The sequence below is a fragment of the Oncorhynchus clarkii genome, chromosome 20 (genome assembly GCF_045791955.1).
Source record: "Oncorhynchus clarkii lewisi isolate Uvic-CL-2024 chromosome 20, UVic_Ocla_1.0, whole genome shotgun sequence".
Taxonomy (NCBI): Eukaryota; Metazoa; Chordata; class Actinopteri; order Salmoniformes; family Salmonidae; genus Oncorhynchus; species Oncorhynchus clarkii.
In genome coordinates this window covers 54551577-54570726 of record NC_092166.1, presented here as the reverse complement: position 1 = coordinate 54570726, position 19150 = coordinate 54551577, and the positions used below count along the sequence as shown (strand labels likewise).

The window sequence follows — 19150 nt, the reverse complement described above, 5'->3', positions numbered from 1 at the left end:
ACCCCATGGCTTAGAGGCGTAACCCCATGGCACACACTCCATAAAGATCCATTCAATACAAAATATCAACTTTTCATACACGGCGGTCTCAATTCCAATCTAAGCTAGTCATACAAACATCAATCTTCAAGTATTGTCACATTTTATAATTCGGATCCAGTATCAAACATAATTCTTTACATTTTCAGAAGAAAAACAAAATATTTGGTTGAGCATCCTAAAGGGGCAATCTGCAGTTGAAACAATAACAAAACCCTAACCCCACCACTGCTTTGGTAAAACGCTTAGGGTTAAGGCTGGAGAAATGGAACCACTCTCAAATTCATAAGCATAGCTATGGATGCAAAGACTGACCATCCATGATATCCAAATAATAGTTTTAACCATCTTTTGGGGCTATGCAGTGCTTGTTTACATTTCAATTGTTCACAAACATTGGAGTAAAACAAGATTATATTCTGGGTTCTGATTGGGTACGACGCTTGCACTGAGCTCATGAGGCATTTATAAGTTATGTTCTTCGAGAATCAGGGCGGCTAGCAGCTGTGGCGATGTGCGCTGAGAGTCGGGAAGCAAGTTCAGGGAGGGAGTGACTTAATCAATAAACGAAACACAAAACAAAACAAGAAACACGAACAACGCACAGGCATGAAACTGAAACGGAAACAATGGCGCCTGGGGAAGGAACCAAAGTGAGTGACATGTATAGGGAAGGTAATCAGGGAAGCAACGGAGTCCAGGTGAGTCTGACGACGGGTAGGTGCGCTTGACGATGATGACAGGTGTATCGCCATAACCAGCAGCCTGGTGACCTAGAGGCCGGAGAGGGAGCACACGGGACAGCAGTCTAGTGACCTAGAGGCCGGAGAGGGAGCACACGGGACAGCAGCCTAGTGACCTAGAGGCCGGAGAGGGAGCACACGGGACAGCAGCCTGGTGACCTAGAGGCCGGAGAGGGAGCACACGGGACAGCAGCCTGGTGACCTAGAGGCCGGAGAGGGAGCACACGGGACAGCAGCCTAGTGACCTAGAGGCCGGAGAGGGAGCACACGGGACAGCAGCCTAGTGCCCTAGAGGCCGGAGAGGGAGCACACGGGACAGCAGCCTAGTGACCTAGAGGCCGGAGAGGGAGCACACGGGACAGCAGCCTGGTGACCTAGAGGCCGGAGAGGGAGCACACGGGACAGCAGCCTAGTGACCTAGAGGCCGGAGAGGGAGCACACGGGACAGCAGCCTGGTGACCTAGAGGCCGGAGAGGGAGCACACGGGACAGCAGCCTAGTGACCTAGAGGCCGGAGAGGGAGCACACGGGACAGCAGCCTAGTGACCTAGAGGCCGGAGAGGGAGCACACGGGACAGCAGCCTGGTGACCTAGAGGCCGGAGAGGGAGCACACGGGACAGCAGCCTGGTGACCTAGAGGCCGGAGAGGGAGCACACGGGACAGCAGCCTAGTGACCTAGAGGCCGGAGAGGGAGCACACGGGACAGCAGCCTGGTGACCTAGAGGCCGGAGAGGGAGCACACGGGACAGCAGCCTAGTGACCTAGAGGCCGGAGAGGGAGCACACGGGACAGCAGCCTAGTGACCTAGAGGCCGGAGAGGGAGCACACGGGACAGCAGCCTGGTGACCTAGAGGCCGGAGAGGGAGCACACGGGACAGCAGCCTAGTGACCGGAGAGGGAGCACACGGGACAGCAGCCTGGTGACCTAGAGGCCGGAGAGGGAGCACACGGGACAGCAGCCTAGTGACCTAGAGGCCAGAGAGGGAGCACACGGGACAGCAGCCTGGTGACCTAGAGGCCGGAGAGGGAGCACACGGGACAGCAGCCTAGTGACCTAGAGGCCGGAGAGGGAGCACACGGGACAGCAGCCTGGTGACCTAGAGGCCGGAGAGGGAGCACACGGGACAGCAGCCTAGTGACCTAGAGGCCGGAGAGGGAGCACACGGGACAGCAGCCTGGTGACCTAGAGGCCGGAGAGGGAGCACACGGGACAGCAGCCTAGTGACCTAGAGGCCGGAGAGGGAGCACACGGGACAGCAGCCTAGTGACCTAGAGGCCGGAGAGGGAGCACACGGGACAGCAGCCTGGTGACCTAGAGGCCGGAGAGGGAGCACACGGGACAGCAGCCTAGTGACCTAGAGGCCGGAGAGGGAGCACACGGGACAGCAGCCTAGTGACCTAGAGGCCGGAGAGGGAGCACACGGGACAGCAGCCTAGCAGTTAAAAACGTCGGGCCAGTAACTGAAAGGTCGCTGGTTTGAATCCCTGAGCCGACTGGGTGTAAAATGAGAATCGACGGATATGCAGATCGTTGGATGAAATGCGCAAAATGTTATAATTCCAAAAATCATATCATAAAATAAAAGCAAGCAGTTGGAGAAAAGGCAGATTTGGTCCCTTTTCTTCTTTCAAGGTCTGGTGATTGTCATATTCTGTGACATCGTTCTGTGACATCAGCGGTGTTCCATGCGAAGCCTCAGCCCAGCCCAACGTCCAGTGACATCATCACTACAAAGCCCAGGATGGAGGTCCAGGAAGCCAGCTTACCGTTCCCACTTCAAGACAATATACATGGACAGGGTTAATCAATGTTGGTGTATTTATACAGTACTTAAGTCATATACAGTACACTGAGACATAAAGTCTGGAAAGATAAGATTGATAGACAGGCAGAAATAGAGGCAGACAGACAGAAATAGAGACGGACAGACGGAGACAAAGACAGAATGATAGACACACACACATACATACACACAAACACACACACAATAAACAGGCCAACAGGCACACACTTCACAGTGACAGTCTACCCACACAAACTGTTGGATGTTGAAGAGCGGACAAGCCAAAAGACAGCTCGCTTCCCGTCTTGAATTTTAAAGCAAACAATACGCCCAGGGTTGTGAAAACCAGAACATTCCAGGGGGACCATGTCTTTGCTCCTCTCCCACTCTCCCTCCCTGCGGCTCACAATTACACAAAGACAGCGATTGATCAAGTCTGGCTCAGTCACAGAGATGGGGAGCGCTATGAACAACCAAGCAAAGAGTTGGAACCAGGGTGGGAAAAACTTTGAAAAATAAGAGACAGAAAAATGTATTTCGTTCTCGGCCATATTCTATGCTTTTTGTCTCTTTCCTTTCTGTCTCTTTCCTTTCTGTCACCCTCTCCTTGTATGTTTATGTATTACTAGGACACTTTGTTCAAGTGTTTTCGAAAGGGTTAGTTAGACATAGGCTAAGACTTGACTAAGACATGGGCTAAGCCTTGACTAAGACATGGGCTAAGCCTTGACTAAGACATGGGCTAAGCCTTGACTAAGACATGGGCTAAGCCTTGACTAAGACATGGGCTAAGCCTTGACTAAGACATGGGCTAAGCCTTGACTAAGACATGGGCTAAGCCTTGACTAAGACATGGGCTAAGCCTTGACTAAGACATGGGCTTAGACTTGACTAATACCCTGATGAATAGCCTGATGAATACCCTGATGAAGACAGCTTGGCTGTCGAAACGTTGCTAATTAAATTTTTGCATCTGAGCTCCTAGAGTGTGCGGCTCTCTTTTATTTTCAAGTTTTCTACTCCGCTAGCCAGCGCCTCATCTAAATAGGTGTGCGTTTCCTTTTCTTCTAAGCCTTGACTAAGACATGGGCTAAGCCTTGACTAAGACATGGGCTAAGCCTTGACTAAGACACGAGTTTAGCGATGGGAGGGCACTGTTAATAGAACATCTATCCCTCAAATCTCGCTCGATGTTCTCCATCAGTCTGCGTGGCCACCCACCTGAGTTGAGCCTCTGGGATGATGTCATCAACCACCACATACACCATGGCCCCGGCAGCGAAGGCCAGGGCGTATGGCAACAGTGGTTCCGCCAGCACCACAGCAACGGCGCCTAGCAACCCGCCGATTGGTTCTACCATACCACTGAGCTGTCCATACCTGAGGAAATAGACCATGAGTTAGTTAGAACTCTATGGGGTAGGGATGTGACAACAAACAAAAAAATGATCTTAACTTTTAAACTGCCATTTTTTAAAATTGGTTTTCCATTAAAACAAAAAGAAAAATTCCTACAATTCCAACGCAAATTCACAATGCGGCTGCTGTCAGCAACGGTTTGGGTCTCAAGGTGCGTCGGTTAAGCATTGCACTTGCACTACTGGTACCGTACCTCAATTCCACGTGGCAAAGTTTGTATTTCACCAAAATTCAGTATTTTGGGAACGGAGGAGACTGATTAGTTGCCGCACTTCCCAGAAGACAAACACATATTTCCTAGCGAGCTAGCGAGGGATGGAGAGAGAGAGAGAGAGAGGGCACAGTATAGGCAGGTTGGCCACCAGGCAGAGCATCAGAACCGTGCACTAGGCTCATCGATCGGTAATCAAAAGCTGTATCTCGTAATGGAACGCTGTATCTCGCAATTCCTCGTCTTGCTATGTCTCGCAACTTCAATAAAGCAGGGCCTATCTTCAATGACCATGCTAGGATATTCTACACACAACAGACCGAAAGACTGAACACACACAGTCATCATTAGCCAAGAGAAAGAGCAGGCGAGCCAGTGCGAGGGAAGGAGAGAAAGGAGGGGTAGGCAGAAAGAACAGTGCGCATATGGTAATCTGTATCTCACAACATCATGCCTAAAGTTTGTGTCTTCCTCTCTGGTTCTATTTATATTACACAACTTTCCCCAGGCCTTTATAGCCTATCATCTAGTTAGTCTATAACACGGCAAAGACATGTTTTTCATTTTTACCCCCCTTAATGTTAACAATCCCAATTTTGTTTAAACGTTCACACCCCGACTAAGGGCCCTTTAAGGCTCCTTCAGTCATTGGCTGTCAAACCAAGATAAAACAATTCCCTTAGTATGAGTTGAGATGCAGATGAACAGAGTGGGCCATATGAAGGTACTACGTGGATCAACAGAGAAGCGTTACTCACCAGAAGGCTTTCCACGTGGACATCCCTGCACCTCGCAGAGGGAGGCTCACCGCAAGGCCCTCTGGGAAATTCTGGATACCCATGCCAATGGCCAAGTTTCTGTAAAACACATGACGATAACGCTTTAGAGCACATATGTCAGAGTCAAGGCCCGCGGGCCACATCCGGCCCGCAAGAAGGTTTTTTACGGCCCCTGGGATGATCTTGATGATTTATTATTAGAACCGGCCCGCAGCAAGCCGGCAGCCCGCAGATCTTTTACACGCACCAATACTACATTTCCCACAATGCAAAGGTGACGCACCGAGCAGTAGGCTGCTTCATTTCAATATTTATTGGCACAGCAGTCGTCAGCATCACAGTAAAATTAACTTTCAGATACCCATCAAAAATGGCAAAACGGAAGGTGGATACTGAGAACCGGGGGTTTCAAACAAGGTGGGAGTCGGAGTATATGTTCACGAAGGTAGCTGGAAAACCTGTGTGTCTTCTGTGTGGAGAAAGTGTGGCGGTACTGAAAGAGTATAATCTGAGACGACATTATGAAACGAAACACGCGGACAAAAACAAGAATATGGACATGGAACAAAGGCTACAAAAGGCAGAGGAATTAAAACGAGGCCTCAAATCTCGACAGGCTCTGTTCAAAAAAGCCAAATCACAAGGCCAGGCTGCTGTCAAGGCCAGTTTTATTTTGGCAGAAGAGATCGCTAAATCAGCCCGGCCATTTACGGAGGGGGATTTCATCAAAAACTGCATGATTAAAGTTTGTGACGAAGTTTGCCCAGAAAAAAGGCAACTCTTTTTAAATGTGAGTCTGAGCAGAAACACCATTGCCGAGAGAGTAGACCAGTTGTCCATCAATCTAAAAGAGCAGCTTGTGAAAAAGGGAAAAGATTTTATTGCATATTCCTTGGCTGTGGATGAGAGCACCGACATTTCTGACATTGCCCAGTTGTCAATTTTCATCCGCGGAGTGGACTCCAACCTAAGCGTGACAGAGGAGTTTTTGGCTTTACGTCCTATGCATGGCACAACTACGGGGCATGATTTGTATGAAGAGGTGTCAAGATGTGTAAATGAGATGGAGCTGCCTTGGGAAAAACTCGTGGGTTTGACAACCGACGGAGCACCTGCGATGTGTGGACACAGGAGCGGACTGGTGGCGAAGATACGGGAAAAGATGCAAGAGGAAAACGCGACAGGTGAGCTGACAGCTTATCATTGTATCATACACCAGGAAGCGTTGTGCGGTAAAGCCTTGAAAATGGAGCATGTAATGAGCATCATCACGCGCACAGTTAACTTTATCAGAGCCAAAGGTTTGAATCACCGCCAGTTCAAGGCATTTCTGACGGAGTTAGAAACGGAGCATGGTGATTTGCCTTATCACACAGAGGTGCGATGGCTAAGCCAGGGAAAGGTGCTTCAAAGATGTTTCGAGCTTCGTGAGGAGATTTGTCTGTTCTTGGACAGCAAAGGGAAAGACACAACACAACTCCGAGACGAAATGTTTCTGTGTGAAATGGCTTTTCTGTGTGACATTACGAGTCATCTGAATGCAATAAACTTGCAGCTGCAGGGTCGGGATCGTGTCATCTCTGATATGTACAGTACAGTGAAGGCATTTAAAACCAAACTGACTCTGTGGGAGACGCAGATGCGGAAAGAAAATTTGAGCCACTTTCCCAGCTGCCAGACCATGAAAGAGAAGCTCTCTACCAGTGCGTTCCCGAGCACACAGTTGGCTGATAAAATAGGTATGCTTGCCGCTGACTTTCGACGCCGATTTGCTGACTTTGAAGCACAAAAAAGCAGGTTGGAACTGCTCGGTAACCCATTTGCTGTTGACGTGGAAAGCTCACCACCAAACCTCCAAATGGAGTTGATTGACCTCCAATGCAATGATGCACTGAGGGCAAAATATGCGGCAGTGGGTGCTGCGGAGTTCGCCCGTTTCCTCCCCGGCACAATGCCCCAGCTGCGCATCCAGGCTGCTCAAACGTTGTCTATGTTTGGCAGCACATACCTGTGTGAACAACTGTTTTCTTTGATGAACCTGAACAAAACATCACACAGAAGTCGACTTACTGCTGAACACCTCCACTCAATTCTGAGGATTTCTTCAGCTCAGAGCCTTACCCCGAACATTGATGAACTTGTGGAAAAGATGGGACACCACCAAGTATCACCCTCAACCTCAAACAAGTGAACATTACTGTGCAATCACATATTTAGAGTTTTTACTCAGTTCAAGTTTAAAAGTTAAAATTTAATATTTGTTTTCACTGCATGTTACTTCTCCTTAAACAAAGTGTTGTTTTTGATTAATAGATTTTTGCACTTTATTTTTTTGTATTTCAATCCAATTATATTTTAAAAATATTTCAGTTGAGTGGATGATAGAAAATTGCTATTATTGTTTTTTCTTTGAAGTAAATTTAGCCCACTTTTGCTAAAATAGAAAATATAGTCTACTGATGGTGCCTTGAATACCGGTTTCTTTCATTTAATGTTCATGTTATGGGGATATTTATATAAAGGAAATTTGTCTTTTGTGTCTGTTGAAAATTAAAGATTACTGACAGAGCCATAAGAAAATATTGCTTTATTTATCTGATCATATTGTAATATATTTGTTAGGTTTTCAGTAGGTTCAATTAGGTTCACTAGACTATATGCGTCATTTAAAAATTTTTCAATGAACATTCGAACAGTCCGGCCCTCGTCTTGTAGCTGATTTTTTTATTTGGCCCTCCGTCCATTTGACTTTGACACCCCTGCTTTAGAGGATACCATTTCTTAAGATCTATGTCTGACGGCCTTACAGATTACATTTCTTATTACCACTACCCTAATCAATGGTCTTTCATTGACATTGGTTAAGAAGCCTAGGTGGAAGAGATTTCAGAGCTTTGAGTTTGCATTTGAAGCATTTCATTCACTTGAACCTCATTGCTTCAATGGAATTTGAGCTTTATCATAACTAAGTGAGGTAGAAAGTGTGGTTGGTGAAGTATGGTTGGTGGGTGGGTGGGTGGATGGGTTGGTTTGTTGGTTAGCTAGGAGGAAACTGTATCTGAACGATATATAGTACATAGCATGGAAAAAAACTCTACTATTTTGCTGTTGGCAGTTTCTGTGTGAAACCTGTTCCGGGGTCAGTTATAAGGCAGTTGTGCTCAGTCACTTTACACAGAGAATGAGTCAGCACCGGAGGAAATCATCACAGCAAAACCCACAGAGACCACGGATAGGGACTCATTCTCAGGACATGAAATGAGATGGAAACAAGTGCTAAGACAGCATGTCAAGACACATGAGGAGAGCGTTGGATGTAAAGAGTTGGGAGTTCAGCAGAAAATGGATCTTAAACAAAATAAGTTGAGCTTAGAAGTGTCCATCCAAGGCTCTCCAAAGCATCAATAAACTGAGCATAACAGCACACTCCCAGTCTACACTATTAGCAGCCAGGGTGGCAATTCAACAACATGCTCATAAGTGGTGTTAACCAGTGTGTTTGTTTGTCAGCTCACACTCCACTGCATCCTAGTTGGACTGCTTCAGTTCCCAGGGGGCAAGGAACTCAGCAATGCCACACACTGGTGTGTTTGGGGGGGAACGACTTTGTTTGTGTGTTTTAGGGGAAAGCTCTCTTTTGGGTTTCCTCCTTCCCTCTGTCCTTCCCTCAATCCCTGTGAACCACTCTCTGGCACAGAGTCAAGAGCCTGCCCCCGGAGAGGGAAGATTAATGACAGTTAGTCACGGGAAGGTTTACAGCTGCCACAGCCTGAGAGAGAGAGGGAAACGGAGTGCATGAGAAAGAGAGAAAAGAAAGAGAGAGAGAAGGAAGGAAGCAGTTGTGATGTGTGTGTAGCATGAATGTATATGTGCATGTGTGTGTATGTCTGTGAGGGTGTGTGCATGTATGCTAAGATGTGGAGAATCAGAGCAGGTTTTCAGTCCAGTTGAAGTGTTCAACAGTCTAATGGCTTGTAGATAGAAACTGTATCTGAGCCTGTTGGTATCTGAAATATTCTGAAAACTTGTGACTCTCTCTACTGTAGTCCCGTTGATGTGGATTGGCCATGTTCCCTCCTCTGCTTACTGTAGTCAACAATCAACTTCTTTGTGGATGGAGTCGGTGTCGTACAAAGCCACGCATTCGTGGGTGAACAGGGAGTACAGCAGAGGACAGAGGACACACCGCTGGGGGGCCCCTGTGTTAAGAGTCAGTGTGGAGGAGCTGTTCTTGCCAATCCTCACAGCCTGTGGTCTGCCTGTCAGGAAGTCCAGGATTCAGTTGCAGAGGGTGGTGTCCAGACTCAGGGCTCTGAGCTTGGTGTCGAGCATGGAGGGAACAATAACGTTGAATGCTGAACTGTAAATGAACAGCGCTCTCAAATAGGTGTTCCTGCCGTGTGAATAGCGATGGAAATGGCATCTTCCGTGGATCTGTTTGAGCGGTAGGTACATTGGAGTGGGTCCAGTGTGCTTGGCATGCTGGCCTTGATGTAGGCCATCACAAGCACTTCATAATGACTGAGATGAGCGCGACGGGGTGAAGTCATTTGGGCTCTGGGATGCCTGTCAGCTGAGAAAACGTCCACCAGCTGGTCAGCACACACTCTGAGGACGTGGTCAGGGATGCCATCTGGGCCGGCAAAGAGAGAGAGAGAATCCAGAGAGCGAGAGAGAGAGAGAATCCAGGGAGCGAGAGAGAGAGAGAGAGAGAGAGAGAGAGAGAGAGAGAGAGAGAGAAGAAAATGAGAATCCGGAGAAACCAAAGAGAAGGCTGGAGTATTGGAACGAAGGAAGGATGTCAGAGAGAAACATCTGGGTAGCGTGAGAGAGCAGACAAAGAGAGAGACAGATAAGAATGGGAAAAAAAAGACAGAAGGGATAGAATAGAAGGAGGAGAAGTCCAGAGTGAGGAGAACCCGTGCCTCTGGTGTGGTTGAGGTGAACCCAGTCACCCAGTTCTAGGTTCACTGGTAATCACATGGGAGCCGTATTGGCAGGAAACACCACCTCATACAGTACTATTTCATAAATGTGAGCCACATTTCCCCATTACAGCAGCATTTCATGGCAGCTCTGTCTGTTTAGCTGCAGTATCAGGACAGGACCAGACCGGATGGAACCACGCCTGTCCAGTCCTCAGTAATGACATGAAAAAATGGCATACCGATCAGGAAAGTGCTTATGTACAGGACAGTGCTTATGTACCATCTCTCCTGTCTGTTCTCCTCCGGGGAGAGCGCACTGTCCGGATCGTAGGTCATCTCTTCATGTCATGTTTGTCAATCAACACTGCAGGTACAGTGCGTGTGCGTGCATGCGTCTGTCTGTCTTGATATCAGACACTACCCTGTAGACCATTTTCCCTTGCCTCTCTGGTATTGGCGAGGAGGGTTCACTCTCTCCTTTGCTATTCATTGTAAATGTTTGTAGGCCTGTGTAGCCAAATTGTATCTATGATCGTATGTTATCCATTGATGCTTTTTATATGTTTTTATTTATATCTGTAAATCAACCAATGATATCAGGCCACACCCGGCCATGATTACAGACACCTGTGTGTCCTTCCAAACTATATAAACTAGTGACCCGCAGTGTTTGTCATTAAATCCTGATGAAGACAGCTTGGCTGTCGAGACGCTGTTTATTCAATTATTGCATCAGACCTCCTAGAGTGTGAGGCCCTCCTTTTCCTTTTCGAGGGTTCTCTCTCTCACACACATCATTATGATTGCTATCACATGTCATGAAAGGCACATTGTTCTCAGCATAGGGATTTCGTCACTGGCTCCCACGTTAGCAGCCCATCAAAAGGATGCTAGCAGGGCGTTAGCTAGCTCAACAAGTGATTTACTGCTGAGACACTACCGACCTGTATTGAGCTGTACTGAAATAAACAGGAGCTGGTTAGCATGCTAATCGCTAGTCTATCTCTGTGTAGTAACGCTTAGCAATCATTAGACTCGGCGACTATTTCAAATAACTTACTAACAACACTGGGTTAGCAAAGAACAACTCATATCCTATTGATTCTCTTCATTCCTACCAGATACCTAACAGTCTTGAGCTCCTACCATTTCAATTTGACAATTTTTGTCATTTAGCAGACGCTCTTATCCAGAGCAGTTAGGGTTAAGTGCCTTGCTCAAGGGCACATCGACAGATTTGTCACTTAGTCGGCTCGGGTATTCAAACCAGCAACCTTTCGGTTACTGGCCCAGCGCTTTAACCTACCTTCCCTCACTCCCTGCCTGCCTTCCTTTGCTAGGTGTGTGGTTGTAACACCTGATCTCCTCTCCTCTCCTGCCCTCTGTGGCACCTTTGACCCTCTTTTAGACTCCATCCCTCATTCCTCTTTTCTCTCTGAGGGCCCAGGGAGCTCAAGGCTCTCTTTCTGCTTTCAAGGCTCTCTTTCCCCCACTAAGCCAACCCCTAAACACACACACACACACACACACACACACACACACACACACACACACACACACACACACACACACGCTCCCTCAGCAATGTGTGTCAAACAGCACAGAGGAATCACTAACTAACCATTGAAGTGTCTGTCAAACTAGACACATATGTTTCATACTGACTGGCCACTGGATGGTGGGGAATGGGGATTGTATTGGGTTCTACTGCTGTGCATTTTAGTGGTTAAGAGTGATGGGATAGTTGTGGATGCTTCAGACTACACACACGTTTTCCTAACCCCATGGCTATAGGCTGAACATACAATAATAATAATCTCTGGGGGGCAGGGCACGCAAATGGTTCTGTAGGCACTCCTTCCATCTCTCCATCTGTTTCTCCTTCTCTTTTCATCTTCCTCTCTCTCTTCCCCCTCTCCCTCTTTCTTCTTTCGCCCTCTTTTCCTCGACGTCTCTCTCTCTCTCTGGATGGATGGAGGGATGCAGTGAAAGGCTCTATTGAGAGCAGGTCTGCACGTGTGGAGGAACCCGTACCATTTAGGCTAGTTTGTGTTATGTCAGGAATGCGCTGAATGTCAGTAGCAATCAGTGAAACACGACTCCAACTACCAGACGACCGAAAAAGGAGAAAAGAGACATTTTTTGAAGCTAAGAAAATATGTCTGATGGCCTTTGGCCCCCTTTTCCACATAAAAGTGTAAGAGAAGTTGAAAAGAAAGAGCCTCGTGATATTCTCCTCCCCTTCTCCCATCCTCCTTTCCCCCCCCATGTGTCTCTTTCTACCTGTTCAACTCTCTCTCTTGTATCTCTGCTTCATCATCAGAAGAGACAGAGTAAGCGCCAACACACCAGAATGAACAAGAAAACAAACCCGCCTTAACCCTGCTGCTACACTCATCCATATTCTGTGACTGAGTAATAATGTATGTATGCCCACATCCTGCTGGGATTCGGTCTCTTGTGTCACACCCTTGAAGGAGGCCTGCCCTTCCTTGCCATGGAGAATCCTTGCCATGAAGACTGTAACTAATTCAATATTGCATGGCCATATCTGCGACTGCCGTGACGAACCAATGGCATCACTAACGGAAAGCAGACAAAGGCCTGACAGGATGAAGGCCTTGTCTAAAGAGAGAAATGGTGTACAGTAATGTATGGTTTCCCATACAGACTCCCCCCGTGTTTGAGAGAATAAAGACCTAGGAAAAAGGCACAATTCAAGTTTTAGCTGTGCAGGTGGGACACAGTGATTGCTGTGTTTGCTATTAGAGTATATAATAATGCAACAACAACAACAAAATATTAGAAACATAAAACCAAATATGGACCATAGTGTTAACGGCTGTGATAGTTCTACCACAAAAGAAGAAGAAAAAACATTTACAATCTGTGCCGAGACTTCAGGAGATGATTTACTAAAACAGCAGCGGCAGACATCTCACGGTCTTAGACAACATCGGTTGAAATGACTTGATGACGTGGTAAAACCTCTCTGATCAAATGTTCCCTCGAATATTTTCTTTTAGTGTTGGGACTTTCCATCGCGGACACGTATGACCTGTCTCATGTAGCGCTTCCTGGGATGTGTGCATGCACTGAGTGTACCAAATATGTGTGTGCATGATGTTTCCACCCCCATTCTTCACAGTAGGTATGGTGTTCATTGGATGCAACTCAGCATTTTTTGTCCTCCAAACACAACAAGTTGAGGTTTTACCAAAAAGTTATATTTTGGTTTGATCTGACCATATGACATTCTCCCAATCTTCTTCTGGATCATCCAAATGCTCTCTAGCAAACTTCAGACGGGCCTGGACATGTACTGGCTTAAGCAGGGGGACACGTCTGGCACTGCAGGATTTGAGTCCCAGGCGGCGTAGTGTGTTACTGATGGTAGGCTTTGTTACTTTGGTCCCAGCTCTCTGCAGGTCATTAACTAGGTCTCCCCGTGTGGTTCTGGGATTTTTGCTCACCGTTCTTGTGATCATTTTGAACCCACGGGGTGAGATCTTGCGTGGAGCCCCAGATCGAGGGAGATTATCAGTGGTCTTGTATGTCTTCCATTTCCTAATAATTGCTCCCACAGTTGATTTATTTAAACCAAGCTGCTTACCTATTGCAGATTCAGTCTTCCCAGCCTGGTGCAGTTCTACAATTTTGTTTCTGGTGTCCTTTGACAGCTTTTTGGTCTTGGCCATAGTGGAGTTTGGAGTGTGACTGTTTGAGGTTGTGGACAGGTGTCTTTTATTCTGATAACAAGTTCAAACAGGTGCCATTAATACAGGTAACGAGTGGAGAAGCCTCTTAAAGAAGAAGTTACAGGTCTGTGAGAGCCAGAAATCTCGCTTGTTTGTAGGTGACCAAATACTTATTTTCCACCATAATTTGCAAATAAATTCATTAAAAATCCTACAATGTGATTTTCTGGATTTTTTTTCTCATTTTGTCTGTCATAGTTGAAGTGTACCTATGATGAAAATTACAGGCCTCTCTCATCTTTTTAAGTGGGAGAACTTGCACAATTGGTGGCTGACTAAATACTTTTTTGCCCCACTGAACACTGAGTGTACATAACATTAAGAACACCTGCTCTTTCCATGACATAGACCGACCAGGTGAATTCAGGTGAAAGTATGATCCCTTATTGACATCACTTGTTCAATCCACTTCAATCAGTGTAGATGAAGGGGAGGAGACTGGTTAAAGAATAATTTTGAAGCCTTGAGACAATTGAGACATGGATTGTGTATGTGTGCCATTCAGAGAGTGAATGGGCAAGACATAAGATTTATGTGCCTTTGAACGGGGCATAGTAGTAGGTGCCAGGCGCACCAGTTTGAGTGTGTCAAGAACTGCAATGCTGCTGGGTTTTTCACACTCAACAGTTTCCTGTGTCTATCAAGAATGGTCCACCACCCAGTGGAAATCCAGCCAACTTGACACAACTGTGGGAAGCATTGGAGTCAACACAGGCCAGCATCCCTGTGGAACGCTTTACACCTTGTACAGTCCATGCCCTAACGAATTGAGGGAAAAAGGGGGTGCAACTCAACATTAGGAAGGTATTCCTAATGTTTTGTACACTCAGTGTTATAAGAAGGAAAACTGAGCCTCATAAACCGCATCGTATCTGAACAGGCATCGTTTCAGAACGAAAGGGTGATGTTGCTCTGCTAGTGTTGCTGTTCTGTCTGTCTGGGGCAAGGCTCAGGGAGAGAAGGTTGAGATAGAAAACAGAGGAACCAAAGCTACTGGCACGACCAACAAACTCACACTCACGGAACATGACTGATTAACTGAGGTGCAGAAGCTGAAAGAACTTGCGTTGGAGCTGAGAGATGTCGTGGTGGTTCTGAGAGACATTGTTTCGGAGTAGAGAAAGAAGCTGTGGAACACGGAGACAAGAGTGGCAGCCAGCGAGGGCCAGGTGGAGGAACTGAAGAAAGAGAATGCAGGTAATTAATTTCTCCTGACTGGGTATATGAATTCATACATGAATAATATAATATATGCCATTTAGCAGACGCTTTTATCCAATGCAACTTACAGTCATACGTGCCTACATATCTATGTGTGGATGCTCCCCAGAATCAAACCCACAATCTTGGCCATGCTCCACCAACTGAGTCATACAGGACAATTACTATGAATGAGATTTTGTGTTCTCATCTCAAATCAAATCAAATTTTATTGGTCACATACACAGGTTAAGCAGATGTTATTGCGGGTGTAGCGAAATGCTTGTGTTTCTGGCTCCGACAGTGCAGTAATATCTAATGTCACGCCCTGACCTTAGAGAACCTTTTATTTCTCTATTTTGGTTAGGTCAGGGTGTGAGACTAGGGTGGGTAGTCTAGTTTTTCCTTTTCTATGTTGGCCTGGTATGATTCCCAATCAGAGGCGCCTGTCTATCGTTGTCTCTGATTGGGGATCATATTTAGGCAGCCTTTTTCCACTTGTTGTGTGTGGGATCTTGTTTATGTATTGTTAATCTGTTGCTTGTGAGCACTGCATAGCTTCACGTTTCGTTTTGCGCTTGATCGTTTTCTGTGAGTTTCATTTAAATAAACATGTGGAACTCTACGCACGCTGTGCCTTGGTCTATTAATTCAACCAACGATCGTGACATCTAACAAGTAATATCTAACAATTTCACAACATATACCCAATACACACAAATCGAAGTAATACAATGGAATTGAGAATACATAAATACATGGACGAGCAATGTCAGAGCGGCATAGACTAAGATACAGTAGAATAGAATACAGAATATACATATGAGATGAGTAATGCAAAATATGTAAACATTATAAAAGTGACTGGTGTTCCATTTTTTGAAGTGGCCAGTGATTTCAAGTCTATGTATATAGGCAGCATGTGCTAGTATACATGTGCTAGTGATGGCTATTTAACAGTCTGATGATCTTGAGATAGAAGCTGTTTTTCAGTCTCTCTGTACCAGCTTTGATGCACCTGTACTGACCTTGCCTTCTGGATGATAGCAGGGTGAACAGGCAGTTGCTTGGGTGGTTGTTGTCCTTGATGATCTTTTTGGCCTTCCTGTGACATCGGGTGCTGTAGGTGTCTTGGAGGGCAGGTAGTTTGCCCTCGGTGATGCGTTGGGCAGACCGCATCACCCTCTGGAGAGCCCTGCTGTTGCGGGCGGTGCAGTTGCTGTACCATCTGTAAAGGTTTGTGAGGGTTTTAGGTGCCAAGTCAAATTTCTTCAGTCTCCTTAGGTTGAAGAGACGCTGTTGCGCCTTCTTCACCACACTGTCTGTGTGGGTGTACCATTTCAGTTTGTCAGTGACGTGTACGCAGAGGACCTTGAGGCTTTGCAACTTCTCTGCAGTCCCGTCGATGTGGATAGGGGGGTGTTCCCTCTGCTGTTTCCTGAAGTCCACGATCATCTCCTTCGTTTTGTTGACGTTGAGTGAGAGGTTATTTTCCTGCACCACACTCCCAGAGCCCTCACCTCCTCCCTGTAGGCTGTCTCGTCATTGTTGGTAATCAAGCCTACTACTGTTGTGTCGTCTGCAAACTTGATGATTGAGTTGGAGACGTGCAGTCATGGGTGAACAGGGAGTACAGGAAGGGGCTGAGCATGCACCCTTATGGGACCCCAGTGTTGAGGATCAGTGAAGTAGAGGTGTTGTTTACTACCTACACCACCTGGGGGTTGCCCCTTAGAAAGTCCGGGACCGAGTTGCACAGGGCGGGGTTCATACCCAGGTCCTCAAACTTAATGATGAGCTTGGAGGGTACTATTGGTGTTGAATGCTGAGCTATAGTCAATGAACAGCATTCTTACATAGGTATTCCTCTTGTCCAGATGGGATAGGGCAGTGTACAGTGGAAAGGTGATTGCATCGTCTGTGGATCTGTTGGGACGGTAAGCAAATTTAAGTGGGTCTAGGCTGACAGGTAAGGTAGAGGTGATATGATCCTTGACTAGTCTCTCAAAGCACTTCATGATGACAGAAGTGAATGCTACGGGGCGATAGTCATTTAGTTAAGTTATTTTTGATTTCTTGGGTACAGGAACAATGGTGACCATCTTGAAGCATGTGGGGACAGCAGACTGGGATAGGGAGAGATTGAATGTGCCCATAAACACACCAGCCAACTGGTCTGTGCATGCTCTGAGGACGCGGCTAGGGATGTCGTCTGGGTTGGTAGCCTTGCGAGGATTAGAGAAGGAGAACCCACAGTTCATAGTAGTGGGCCGCGTCGGTGGCACTGTGTTATCCTCAATGCGGGTGAAGAATCTGTTTAGCTTGTCCGGAAGCAAGACGTCGGTGTCCGCAATGTGGCTGGTTTTCCTTTTGTAGTCCGTGATTGTATGTAGACCCTGCGACTCCCTTTTGTCTCTATACTGATGTTTTGCCTGTTTGATTGCCTTGCGGGGGGAATAACTACACTGTATTCTGCCATATTCCCAGTCACTTTGCCATGGTTAATATAGAGTGTTTCACGCTTTCAGTTTTGCACGAATGCTGCCATCTATCCACAGGTTTCTGGTTAGGGTAGGTTTTAACCTTTTCATGTGTGAGTTCCAAATATCTCCAACGATCGCCCCAGCGTGAGAGAGAACGTTATAATGTGATGGTAGCACATTCTCTTCATTCCAGCATGTGATTGTTATGCAACAGTACATTTAATCAGAGCTGCCCTCAAACCAAAGCACAATTTCAAATGATGAATTTTCTATGAACAGTTTGAATTGAGGTGTGTTCTGCCTCCTCATTCATTCACATAAAAGTAATGCTTTTTACTTTTGCGGACAATTCATTTTTTTGACATTTCTGACCCGGACAGAATTCCCCAAGCACTTTCCAATTGTTTGTGCAGTTCAAGTCTGTAGACATTTGCGCATGTCCCATCAGAACAGGATCTGCACACACATGTTCACATTTTCTGTCTGCTGCCCGCATCGTAGTCATTGTTGTTTTTGTTTGTTTTTGTTGCCAATAATAACTAAATGTGTGCGTTTCTATCAAAGTAAGTGCCTTATTACGTTATAATAGTTTCTGTATGTCGTGTTATGTCGTTTCTACTAGAGGTCGACCGATAATCGGAATGGCCGATTAATTAGGGCCGATTTCAAGTTTTCATATCAATAGGAAATCGGTATTTTTGGGCACCGATTTAGCTGATTACACCTTTATTTAACTAGGCAAGTCAGTTAAGAACACATTCTTATTTTCAATGACGGCCTAGGAACGTTCTGCCTCGTTCAGGGGCAGAACGACAGATTTTTACCTTGTCAGCTTGGGGGATATAATCTTGCAACGTTACAGTTAACTAGTCCAACGCTCTAACCACCTGATTACATTGCACTCCACGAGGAGCCTGCCTGTTATGTGAATGCAGTAGAAGCCAAGGTAAGTTGCTAGCTAGCATTAAACTTATCTTATAAAAAACAATCAATCAACGACTGTCGTTGCTCCAATGTGTACTTAACCATAAACATCAATGCCTTTCTTAAAATCAATACACAAGTATATATTTTTTAAATCTGCATATTTAGCTAAAAGAAATCCAGGTTAGCAGGCAATATTAACCAGGTGAAATTGTGTCACCTCTTGCGTTAATTGCACGCAGAGTCAGTGTATATGCAACAGTTTGGGCCGCCTGGCTCTTTGCAAACTAATTTGCCAGAATTTTACGTAATTATGACATAACATTGAAGGTTGAGCAATGTAACAGGAATATTTAGACTCATGGATGCCACCCATTAGATAAAATACGGAATGGAATAAACGTTTTGTTTTTGAGGTGATAGTTTCCGGATTTGACCTAACATGCTGACCAGACCGGACACGTCACTTGCGCGAAAGTCGCAAATTCAATTTAGAAATCCATGTTATTCAATTATTGCACCCACACTGCTTGCACGCACCAATGAGCGTCTTTGACAGCAAGGGCTAAAACAGAACTCATTCCTATTTCTGACGCAGATCGCGCTGAAAGTCCTGCCTCTCCCATCTCCTCATTGGTTTATAGAAGCAGGTACCCACGTGCCATCTCCTCATTGGTTATACCCACGTGGATGACTGAAAGACGAACTGTTTTGCCGATAGTTGTGGTAATACAATGAAAGTTTAGATGCGATCACCATATAAGTTAAACGATGAAAAAGCCTGGAAGGAGGGGAGATGACTAGAAACGATTCGGTTGCCTGTTTTATGTGTGGATTAATTGTCAGAGTGGAGGTCCTTGTGCATTTCAGGTAAAATAACAA

At 46.1% G+C, this 19150-nt stretch overlaps 1 pseudogene; it reads right to left on the bottom strand.

Annotated features, from left to right (window-relative positions):
* Positions 1-2374: 2374 nt before the first annotated feature.
* LOC139376535 (zinc transporter ZIP11-like) overlaps positions 2375-19150 on the bottom strand; it is a 146014-nt pseudogene continuing 129238 nt past the window's right edge.